Here is a 13,456-nt window from a genome sequence, read left to right on the forward strand (position 1 = left end):
AAGTTTTTATCAGTGAGTTTTTTTGTTCACACTTTTGCTTTACAAAATCAGAATTTCAAAGTTTACATAATTTCTTGTGTACACTTTAAAACTCACAGTTAGCGAATAGGGCCCTAGATCTAGCCATTTTTTTTAATTTAGCGCCAAAAATTCCGGATTAGCCGCTAGCTTTTTTTTTGGCCCTGTTGTTGTTGTTGCAGTAATGCTTCGCCCCACCTAATAGCTGCGACCCACAACTCACACACAGAAGACTGTGCATTCACGAGTTCAAAATTGCTTCGTTCTGCACATATACGTCACACTTGACTGTTTCAGCGAATGAAAGAAAGAGAGAAAAAACAAGAGCTAAAGGAAAATGCCGTAAAAATTGCAGCTGAACAAATGTTCACATGCGCAATGGGCCACCTTCTCTTATTCCATCATGGCTGCGACCAATCACAAATTGTCATAAATATCCTTTAACGGGAGTCCAAGGAAACTTGCTGTTTCAACAGTGGTGGACCAAAATGAAAGAGGTGTTAGAGGCGTTGGTTCGACATTACAATTAAAGAGATAGTTGGTGTCATGTGGGGACATATTGCAAGCGGGGCATACATTTTGTATGTCGGGGTTGATTCTGGACATGTAAGAGTTTAACCTGTTACAGTATCCAGAACGAAGTTGAACCAGAGTGACTCGCGTTTCCCTGGGGAGTATGCGTTCCTCTTTCGCAAGTTTTGGGTACTGTTTTTTGAGTACTGGATTCACCGGGCAATTCCTGGCATAAAGGTCCGACGCCTGTTTTTGAAGTTCACCAAGGACATGCTTGTGTTTCTTTGCTTCATACGGCTGAGTTCTCAGGTGCCGTATTTCCTCAATTGAAGTTGAATTGATGTTGCCAACCTAAAAAAGTGATGATATGACAGATAAATGAACAGGTGATCAATTTGTGGCGGAAATTCAAGCATTTGCAAAGGTGATTTTTGTATTAATAGCAAAATGGATATCAATTATATAATATTAAATTTATTTTAAAACAAGGAAAATTTTGGTGAAAAAATTGACATGTCGCGAAAACGGAAATAATTCGCATGATCACTCCAATCCCTTAGAACTACCAAGCAAAAAGTAAGAAAACGTTGAAGTGACAAATGATGAGCGTCTATTGAAGTTAGTTTGCAGATTTGTAAGTTATTTTCGGTTAAGTAAGGAAGTATATTGCTCGAGGGATGGCTATACCCCTATTTTAAAACTACACTCCTTGCTGACGGCACTATCACAATTGCTGTGGAAATGATTTTAGTGTTGGAGTGGACAACATCTACGGTTAATAAAGAGGTTTTAGATATTGAGGAGCATATTTGTGCGAAGTGGATTAAAACCCACATGACTCCAGAGCAAAGCGCTACAAAAACCACATCTTACTCCAAAACAGGATTCACAGGAGTATCGATGGGACTCGCGTTCGCGTAATTTCACATATTTTCATATGTTCAATGTAATCTTTGGTTTAAAACTTGTTTTTTGCTGATTATAAAGATTGTTTTAATAAATTTAAAAAAGGTTTAATTGCTCGCTTTCCTTTTTTTTTCGGCAACGTTTTACAAGAAGGTGCCTCATCTAATTTTTCTCTCTATCAAAGGTGGTATCAAAAAACATTCGACATCCGTTTACAACAATCCGAAAGCGGATATTAAACATTTCAGTTCTATCGAAAGATATTTACAAAAACCCATAAAATGCCCGAGAGGGTCCGATATATGAGGCCCGATCCATAGTTTTCTTTCACAGAACACCTTTATGCGCTGGCGGCCTCCGGCTGCGATTTGTAAAAATAACCTTGGTTGGGTCCAACATCTTTCTGCATTGGTGTGTACAAAAAATATGGCCAAATACAGCAACCACATGAAACTTCGAAACGAAATGATATGACAGAAATTTAATTTTTGCATTCGGATTCTAAAAACGGGGGTCGAAACGTGTCATATTGTTGTTGTAGCGATAAGGTCCTTCGCTGGATACAGATCCGGTACGCTCCGGTAACACAGCAGCATTAAGGTGATAGCCTAACCATTTTGGGAACGATTTATATGGCCACCTTAATCCTTCAGGCCATCCCTCCCTCCCCACCACCAAGTTCCATGAGGAGCTTGGGGTCGCCAGAGCCTCGTCTGTTAGTGAAACAGGACTCGCCGCGGATAGGTGAGGTTGATAATTGGATTTGGAGAAGCTCTATATTGCGCTGGCAACCTGAAGGGTGGCGCTACACAGCCCCTTCAATGTGGTATTTTAGTCGCATTTTACGACAGGCATACCTACCGCGGGTATATTCCGACCCCCTAACCCGCTGGGTGTGTCATTTGATTCCAACTTTGAAATTTTTTGTTAAAAATTAGGTGGTGAACCATCCTGTAAAACGTTATCTACCTTTGTTCCAAACAACTGCAAAATTGAATGAAACAACTGCTAGTAATCAGTTGTCAGATTTTGATGTCTTTGACAACTACAGCAACACAATGTTGTATACGGTAATGCCACAAAAAGTTGTAAGACTACCCTGCAAAAATTGTTGGATTACGTGTTCCATTTTCTTCATGTTGGAGTACTCTAACAATACTCTTTTCAATACGTTTGCGGACCACCATCAGCCGATCATTGCTCGTTTTTTAACGACAGTGATCACGACACGATGACGATCGAACAGAGTTGCCAAAAGTAAAATATTGCATGCAAATAACTAATAATAAAATTTTACTTTGGCAACTCTGATAAAATGCAACTGCGCACTGGTTTTATGTATACATATTATATTAGTTTCTTTATTCACGTATGCGTATGCGTATTATATTAGTTTCTTTATTCACGCAAATGCTAAATAACATAAGAATATTCGTAGTATAAAATATAAAAGTTGTATTGCCCCTCTTCATTTACTTTAATTTTAAATTAAATTTACTTCGATAATTCTTTCCTACGCAATTCCTCTTTAGTACTTTGGCATATGATCCTCTGTGGGTGCTCCATGGAGTACAACAGTGAAAGTACTTGGGAAAGTACTCTCACGTATGTACTCTATGGAATACTCACAAACAAAGCGAGAGTGGGATCACCTACTCCTCTCCTAGGACATTGCAATGTTAATTGGAGCACATTTTTTGTATGAATACAGATTAGATTTGGAGCAGTCCAATACTCCCAAAGGAGTATTCCTTACATTATTTATAGAGTACTCGCGTTTTTTGAAGGGTAGACAACTTCAACCGACATTTTTTTTTTGACAGGTTGAGTTGTAATCTGTAATACCAAATTGCAAAATTTCAACTGAAACACAGTTGAGTTGTAAGCTCTAATAGGGGCAAATATAACGTTTCATTGGAGCACGAGAAATGTACCACTTGCGCTTTAAATTTTATTGCTTCTACTCATTTTCCTGAGGTTTTCTTTGTTTGTTTCAAGGGATTGTATTACATAATTAAACAATTCATTAGCTTCTAATACCCGACAAGTTGTTACATTACAAATAAATATCACAAAAAGTACGATTTTTTTTAAGTACGATATTATTTTATTTTATTATTTTTATTGGGCCAAGTAAGAATTTTAATAATATTTTTATTGGATCTTTTCGGTCCTGGTTTTTGATAGGGTTTTTCAGTTTGGTCGTTAAAACAAACTTCTGGTAACACTACGGACTCAATCAGTCTATGTGAGGTCCTCATGGACCGGCCAGTTCAACCTACCTACCTTTCGGCCTGGGGTTTTTTCCTTCTTGATAAAACAACGTTTTATTTAAACATCCTACGCGTTTCGACGCAATTTTTGCGTCTTCATCAGGGATTTTTTAATTATCTCTTTATTACAAAAACGAAAAACAACTACATTAATACTTGCTATTTTGAACATTTTTTTTAGAATTTAACAAATTTGACTTACAATTTTTTGTACATTAACACTAATAATTTTTTTGTTAAATAACATTTAAAGTATAGAACATACACATCTATAAATACATCATTGACACACTGTACACCCTCTGCTTTCACCAATCAAAAATCTACTGTAATTGCGCTAGCATAGGCGCAGTTTATGCAGTCAACATCGTCTCTATAATTTACTGTTCTCGCAATGTTTTGTTGTATGCGCAATCCTTCTATCGTCATTCTTCTTCTAATTTTGTTCTCCACATCCAGTATCTGTACGTTGTCAAAATCAGCTGTGTGGTTTTGATCAGTTAAGTGTTGCGCCAACGCTGTGTTATTCTTTTTGTTTTTGGCATCTAGTTTGTGTTCGTTTAACCTTGTTCTTAGCTCCCTTTTCGTTGTACCGATGTAAACTTTATCACAGTATTCGCCTTCTTTGCCCAAGCATGGGATTTCATAAATCACGTTGTGTAGTTGTTCCTTTTTGATTTTGTCTTTGGTTTTTGTGTAAGTGCTTTGAATTGTGTGATTAGGTTTGTATGCATAGCTTATGTTGTTGGTTTTGATAATTTTGTGCAAGGTGTTGTTGTCTGTTAGTCTTGGTATATATGTGACTACTGATGCCCTTCAAAAAACGCGAGTACTCTATAAATAATGTAAGGTATACTCCTTTGGGAGTATAGGACTGCTCCAAATCTAATCTGTATTCATACAAAAAATGTGTTCCAATTAACATTGCGATGTCCTAGGAGAGGAGTAGGTGATCCCACTCTCGCTTTGTTTGTGAGTATTCGATAGAGTACATACGTGAGAGTACTTTCCAAAGTACTTTCACTGTAGTACTCCATGGAGCACCCACAGAGGATCATATGCCAAAGTACTAAAGTGGAATTGTGTCGGAAAGAATTATCGAAGTGAATTTAATTTGAAATGAAAGTAAATGAAGAGGGGCAATACAACTTTTATATTTTATACTACGAATATTCTTATGTTATTTAGCATTTGCGTGAATAAAGAAACTTATATTTCTCTATACATACTTTAGTATGTATACATAAAACCAGTGCGCTGTTGCATTTTATCAGAGTTGCCAAAGTAAAATGTTATTATAAGTTATTTGCATGCAATATTTTACTTTTGGCAACTCTGTTCGATCGTCATCGTGTCGTGATCACTGTCGTTAAAAAACGAGCAATGATCGGCTGATGGTGGTCCGCAAACGCATTGAAAAGGAGTATTGTTAGAGTACTCCATCATGAAGAAAATGGAACACGTAATCCAACAATTTTTGCAGGGTATAGACGAGTGACAGTTTTGCGTAAACTAAACTTACTTCAACACCCTCACTTGGTGAATTGACAAATGTATTAAATTCATATACTAATTCAATTTATGAAAGAATATTCATCTAAGTATTAAATCCAAAAATTCACAATATGTATGTAATAAATATTTCAATTTACAATGGAATATGTTTAATGAATATATTTCATATGAAATTTGTAAGTTCAACATAATCCGCAAAGTTTGACGCATAAAGAGTGCTTGTCCTTTGATACTGCTTTGGTTAAGTTACCAGCTGCCATTTCTTCGGACGGAATGTAGTTTATTTTAATTACACCTTCATGAATCATGTCTCTGATATGATGATGCCTAATGTCAATGTGCTTCGTCCGATTCCTAAAATTGTCGGATTCAGCTAATTCAATTGAGCTTTGGTTGTCGCAATTTAAGGGAATAGCCTTCTGAGGCATGGGATCGATTTCATTAACAAATTTTTTCAACCACATAGCTTTCCTCGCTGCAGCTGACATTGCCAAATACTCAGCCTCAGTTGTCGATAACGCCACGCTTGCTGTTCCAGGTAATTGCCGCGTTGGACCACTTGAACACGTAACCACTGCATGATCGTCGGTTATCAACATCTGATGCATAGTCTGTATCACAAAAGCCTGAGATGCCATCGTCGATTTGTTTGATATATCGTAGTTTTAAATGTATGCTCCCTTTTAGGTATCGAAATATACGTTTCACCGCCGACCAGTGAGATGAATTGTAGTTCCCTTTGAATCGGCTCACGTCGTTGACTGTAAATGCGATATCGGGGCGAGTGTCTTGTGCTAAATATAGCAAACAACCCACTTCTTCTTGGTACGAGATGCGATTAAGATCTTTGAGTGAGTCTGTGTTTGATCCAAGATTTTTAGATAGCTTAACATTCGGATCACTTGGCGTAGATATTGGCCTACAGTTATCCATATGAAAACGTTCGAGTATTTTATTGACTAGCACCGTCGGATCACTCCAAAATATTAATATATCGTCCACATATATTGCTAACATGAGATTTAAAAATAAATAAATAAATGTAAGGCGCGATAACCTCCGAAGAGATCTAAGGCCGAGCTTATCTTCCAATTTGCGTCGTGCTCCTCTTGATTTTTCCTACAAATTGGCCGGACGGGACCTACATGTTTTATACCGACTCCGAACGGCATCTGCAAGGCAGATGAGTTTTCCAAGCTTCCATGAGCTTGCCAAACACTGCCGTGGGCGACCCCGCTTAGAAAAATTTTCTTCTAATTGAAAAACTTTATTTCTAAAACTTTGATGTTGCTTTGTCCGGGGTGTAAACCCAGGGCATACGGTGTGGTAGGCGGAGCACGCTACCATCACACCACGGTGGCCGCCACATGAGATTTAGTTCTGTATTAAAAAATACACATGAGTCAAGTTTCGACTGAATCAATCCAAAGGACTTTAGAGCTGTAATTAGCTTATGATTCCACTGCCTACCAGCCTATTTCAAACCATACATGACTCTATTCAACTTGTCCACTTTGCTAGTACCATCATATATTTATTCTGCTAAATCTCCTTGAAGAAATGCGGATACAGCGACCATTTGATCGATTTTCATTCCTCTTTTTGCAGCTAACGCAATTCAAAAACGAATTGTCGTGTAACGAACGACGGGGGAAAATATTTCTGGGTAATCTATACCAAACTTTTGAGCGCAACCTTTCGCAACAAATCGACCTTTGTAACGCAATATATCTCCGTTGTCATCGCGCTTAGTTTTGAATACCCATTTGCCTTTTATGGCTTTTCGACCTTTAGGTACCTCAGCTAAAATCTACGTATTGTTCTCGTTGTGCGAATTAATTTCTTCCTCCATGGCTTTCTGCCATATTTTATTATCTTTGCTATTCAAGGCTTCAGTTAGCGTAGCCGGGTCTGAAAATTTTTCGCTACGTGATATATATGAAACATACCCATCTAAAACTTTGGGGTTTGGCTTACGCGAAGACCTTCTTGGTTCTTGCATCGACAAATCTCTATAACTTGGGTCACTTTGTACATAATCGCTATAATATTGGTTAGTTTCATTATCTATACAGACTTCTGATAAACTGCTTACTGTATTATCAATTGGATGAGCGTCAACAAAAGGTTCTAATGCGTCTCAGGGAGGGAGACTGAACTATCTTTCGCATTTTGCATGCTTTCAATTTGTTGGTTCGGATAATCTTCATCCGATAAGTCCACGTCCCTCACTTTATCCGAATCAACAATCGTTGTACTAATATCCACTTTCATGTTCGTTTTTGGAGGGCTCTCATGAAAAATTACATCACGACTTACTGTGAGTTTTTTAATGTTGAGTTCAATGCAGGGATAATCTTTCTTATCACCATCAAAACCGACAAATATCATCTTTATTGACTTCGCATTCCATTTTGTTCTAAGTTGTTTTGGAATATGAACAATCACTGTGGATCCAAAGATTCTCAAATGAGAAATGTCCACTTTTGTTCCAGACCATACTCTTCTGGTGTTTTGTTAACTAATGCTGAAGAAAGTGACCTGTTCACAATGTACGCTGCCATCGCACATGCTTCAACCCAATATGAATCGCCTAATTTGCATCAAAAATCATGCATCTAGCTCGTTCTACTAAAGTGCGATTCATACGCTCTGCAATACCGTTTTGTTGTGGGCTATACGAATTTGTCATTTGATGTTGGATACCTGACGATTTAAAAATTTGCAAAAATGGTTTACTACAATACTCAGACCCTCCATCTGTGCGGAAAATTTTGATTTTACGTTATGTCTGGTTCCCAACATACGCTTTAAAATCTATGAACGCTTCTATAGTCTCGGATTTTTGCTTTAAGTATAAAAATACTTTGTGACTATAGTCATCTATAAACGTGATGAAATATCTAGCTCCACCAATGGAATGCGTTTCCATTGGCCCTACCAGGTCAGAATGTATGATCTCTAAAAGTTCTTTTGATTTCGACTTACTATGCTGAAAGGGTTTTCTTGAATGTTTGCCCTGTGCACATTCTGTGCAATTAGTGTCGATTGTTTTGTCATCAAATATTAATCCATCAACAATATGCTTCATTTGTTTCAAACTTTGAAAATTTATATGACCTAATCTGCGATGCCAAGTTATTGCATTAGTTTCAAAACTTCTGCACATTAACGACGAACCAGATGTAAATTTGTATACACCATCTTTTGCTTTGCAATTATTATTATTATTTATTTATTATTACGGCATTTTAAGCCTAAAACTTAGATTATTACAAATTACAAATACATTTTAATAATAATAGGATATCTAGCGTTTGGGGTGTCGGAATGCATGAGATTCCGATCAGCACGGGAACTGGTGGTCCCAACGGGCAGGTCTTGGAGTCATATCATTGGGAGGTTAGAAGGACGTGTTCTCAATCCTGCCCTACTCCAAGACGTATGATTACACAGTTTTATTATTTATGCTGTCGGAATGCATTTGATTCCGGTCAACCCAAAAGCTAGCAGCTCAGCAGAATGAGCCACTCTTATCGGACGGTTGGCAAGGACGTGTTTCCAATCCTCCCTGTACCAGCTTTTATGTTAACATAATTAATTATAATATATCATTGTTGTAGGAATATACGTGATTCACGTGAACACTCCATCTGTTTGTCTGGGACGATATTTTCAGGAATTCTTTCCTAATTTGATTGCGAGCGATATATGTATTTGACCTGATGCATAAGGTTCCTCTGTGTCTATTTGGATTGCCATGTACGCTCAAGGATCAGTAACATGAAATACAGATACAAAATATTTTATCTTATTGGAAGGGTTTTGCAATATTCTAATAAACTTTTTTTGAAGGTGTTTAAGTTTTCACAATTTTTAACATGATTAGGTAGTTCATTAAAACATTTCCGGCCTTTGTAAAATATATTTTGCTTGTCCATTTCTGTTTTGAGAAGAGGTAATCTAAAATTATTATGTTATGATATCCATCGACTGAGTGTGCAACAGGCACATTCAGGAACAAACGAGCAGCAGTGCTTGTGACAAGGTGCGATGACCACGGCGTGTGCACTGGCGTTTAGGCCCGGAGCTTCAGCTTCGTGGATTCCTTAACGTGATCACTGCACAGCACTACTCTCCCCAGTCAATGGTCAAACAGAATAATTTGTTTTGCACACTGGGATACACTAGCATAAGAAGATAAAATAAAACAACAAACGCACTTACATGCCACACTTCAGTCATATGACCCACCGTATACTGACCTCTATGCATGGCAGCTCATTGTTGCAAGGTTTGGTGGCTGCCTCTTTACCCGCCCTACCATTGGCCCCATAGATGTTATTGAGGCCCCGATACATTACCACTAACTCCTGTATCTCAAACCAAAGCAAACACAAATTATCTACCCATTTTAATAATTATTATTTCATCCAAAATCAATCTATTACAATATTAAGGATATTAGCTTAGTTTGCCTATTATTTCCTAAAACTACAACGAAAAGTATGAGGTGGCAGAACTATAATGATTCCTATAAGCATACTCACTTTTTTTTTGTCTTTAACTTCAACTTCAATAAAAAGCTTTATACAGATGTATGTAAATATGTATGTGTGTAGATGCAAAGAAAACTCACTTTGCAAGAACAAAGTATTTATCATTAAAAATCATCGAATTTCACTTAAGTTGAAATTACATTCGTATATCCGACACATGCTTATGTACATACAGTATGTATGTACAACAACAACAAAGTAAGTATGTTTTAAGAAAAATATGTGTTTAAGTAACATTAATCAAATCTTATGACTAGATATGCATATGTATGTGGTGTGCTTCAATATTTAGGGGCATCAAAAAAAAGGTAGATATAGGTATATATTATATATATAAATATTTATATATATATTGCATTGCTACGTAGCATCGAAGGCTTTCACGCTTGCAGTTGCTGCATTAGGAATATCGTAAACATTCAAATATTCTTTTAAATATAAATTACCCATCTATAATAAATTTGCGAATGACGGTAACCATCCGAATTCATACAAAATGCTTAAGAGAGATCGCAACAAAAAATTATTTAAGCTACAATTTGGGTTCAAACGACGTCATACGACTCTCTCTCAAACATGTTCAATCATTCTCATTCCTTACAATTTATATTTGTCGCATGTTTAAACAATCTGAATGTACGCGAATAACAACATAGGCATATGTTGATGAGCGATCGCTAGTTACATTACATATTCATGTTGATAATCATTATATGAAATTTGATTATGAAAATCTAATGGATATGTTAAATTTAACTTTTTTTGTTTTCCACAGTGGGTTTAAATCTAAATGGGACTAAATCTAGGTATTATTTTAATTTTATTGGATAATCCTTCTTAGATTGATGTTTCTATTCGGAAATAATAATAATTTCAATTTCGCAACATCTTTCTATCATATACATTCTTATTAGCAACCTTTTGCTCCAAGTTTTGTTGTATTTAATGACTTGTCTTTTCAGTATACTAACTTTTAACTTCTTCTTCTTCTTCGTACATTGTACTATATGCCAAATTTTACATTTTTACATATTTTAATATTTATGCAAATACTTGAGAGGATTTGCTATTCATTCATTTTGAAAATTCCAAAGCTGGGGATGGGAAAACTCGATCAGGCTGGACTTACAGATAGGTCAAGAGTGGCCCTAGGAAGATCTCAGCAACGTTTGCAGCGTTTAGTACAATTATGCTTTGATGGCGAAATGCAGGGAGATGAGGGAGAGGGTTGCTTGTGGCTCGCACAAGCAACCCACATGCATATGATACAACTTTTCTGCTGGGAATTCTCGAAAGAAATCTAGTAGAATAAATAAAATACCGCAGTTTTTATATTTTTATTTAAACTGGTATAGCAGTAAAAAAAAGGGGAACTTTGCACGTATGGGTTTATATCTTATTTGAAAACTCACCATGTATATAGATGCAAAATTTAAAGATTAGATAACAAGGCTCCGGCTCGCAGTTGACGACTGCTTTTGAGTGTTTTTGTTGGTCAAATATAGTTATGCTCACTCGCGCTATTTAATTTATTTAGTTAACTTTAGGAAGCTTCACTTTTACTTCACTTCTAACTCAAAAGAAATTTATATCACCGCGACAACTTTACAAACTATGTTACTTCTTTCAGATCTCCACAGGAAAAGAAAGATAATTTTTTCAGGAAATGGTACTAGACCCTTGCGTTTCCAAGATGTGTCGATAACTCAGTTCAAAACATATGTTTTTGACATGAGCTGAGTTACTTAAAGTTTTGAAGTCTGAACAGTGGTGGCAAGGAAAGTAAAACTATATGAATCAAAATAAGAAGAAGTAGCTACAAATGAAAGTAGAAAAAGCGAAATTTATTTTGCGGCTTTGTACTATGGTACACATCCCCCCACCTAGAGAGCTGGTGCGGTGTGCCTTAGTTGCTATTCTGGATATCTTTCCTATGATAAATTCCTCTTTTCCCTGTATCGATATCCTCTAACTCGTATATACAGTTGCCTTTTATCGCAGTCAATTTACATTTTACAAATTTTGGAGCAAGTTTCGCTGAAAATCTCTTTGAGGCATCACTTTGGACAAAGTTGCGCCGAAAAACGAAATCACCAATTTCAAAACGTTTATCAGAGCTTCGAAGATTGTATCGTTTTGAGGAATTTTCAAAGGCTGTTGAGATGTATTCAGAAATTTTCTTTCTTATGAGTTTTAGGTTGTCACTTCGTTCCAAAACGGTGTCGTCCAGGGTCTTGAGCTTCCTTAATAGTTCATAATCACCTGCATGGGACATCATCTGCTGTCCAAACAATGCAAAATATGGTGTTACACCGATCGTTTGGTGGTATGAACTTCGAAGTGCTTCAGCAATTTCAGAGATGTTCCTGTCCCAGTGTGATTGGTCCTTCTTAAGGTAAGCTCTTATACCTGCAATGATTGAGCGATTCACACGCTCGCTTGCATTGGCCTGAGGACTATATAGGGCCGTGTAAACATGTCTTATCCCACGGGCCGACAATAAGGTATTAAATTGAGTGGATCTAAATTGCTTGCCATTGTCACTCATTACAATTTCGGGAGTTCCGAAAATACTAAAGACGTTATCTTGGAGGAAGTCGCATACAACTGGAGTGTTACACTTTTTAACCGTTTTTAAAAGGGGAAACTTTGTCAAATGGTCTAATACAATGAATATTCCTATGTTTCCTTGCTTGGATCTAGGGTAAGGTCCAAGAAAGTCTACATACAATTTCTGAAACGGTCTTTGTACAGTGTATTGTGCGGACATTGGTGGTCTTAGCGTAACATTGGGCGATTTGCTTTGCTTACATGTTTCGCATCGGCTAACGTAGTTCTTGACATCAACTGTCATATTTGGCCAATACAAATTGTTTCGCAATCGCTCCAATGTTTTGGCAATCCCACCATGACATTTATTTGGTGGACAGTGCGCGTTTTCGATGACCCCTGGAACTAGAGATGTGGGAATCCAAAGCTTCCAATTAAATGATTCCCTTTCAGGATTGCCATCGGGGTGTTCGGTTCTTTTATAAACCAGGTTGTCGATTACCTGAAGATCAGGCAAGCGGTTCTCATTTCGACGGACATGACTTATCAACGTTTGATAATCATCGGACAAAAATTCGGACGACTGTAAATCAACTAACGGACGGACCTCAATCTCACGGACTTCAGCTACTTCCTCAAAATTTTGTCGTGATAGACAATCAGGCACTACATTAAGGGAGCCTTTCCTATGTTCTATATTAAATTTGAAACCTTGCAATTTGAGAGACCAACGCGCTAGTCGGCTGGATAAGTCAGTTTGTCGCATAAGCCACTGCAAGCTAGCGTGGTCAGTAATTATAGTGAACTCCTGCCCCTCGACGTAGGCTCTAAATTTCTTTAAACTTAGCAGAGCTGCTAAACACTCGAGTTCTGTTACGCTATAGTTACTTTGCGCTTTGTTCAACTTTTGCGAAAAATATGCTATAGGAACCTCAACATCCTCGGCATTCTTTTGTACCAACACCGCACCAACTCCTAGCTTACTGGCATCACACTGGATGATGAAAGGTTTTGTGTAGTCTGGACTAGCCAGTACTGGTGCTGTACAGAGCTTTCCTTTCAGCGTTTCGAAGGCTAGTTGGGCGTCGTCGTTCCATTGAAAACTTTTGGATTTCTTTAATA

Source organism: Eurosta solidaginis, chromosome 4 (genome assembly GCF_040869045.1).
Source record: "Eurosta solidaginis isolate ZX-2024a chromosome 4, ASM4086904v1, whole genome shotgun sequence".
NCBI classification, from domain to species: Eukaryota; Metazoa; Arthropoda; class Insecta; order Diptera; family Tephritidae; genus Eurosta; species Eurosta solidaginis.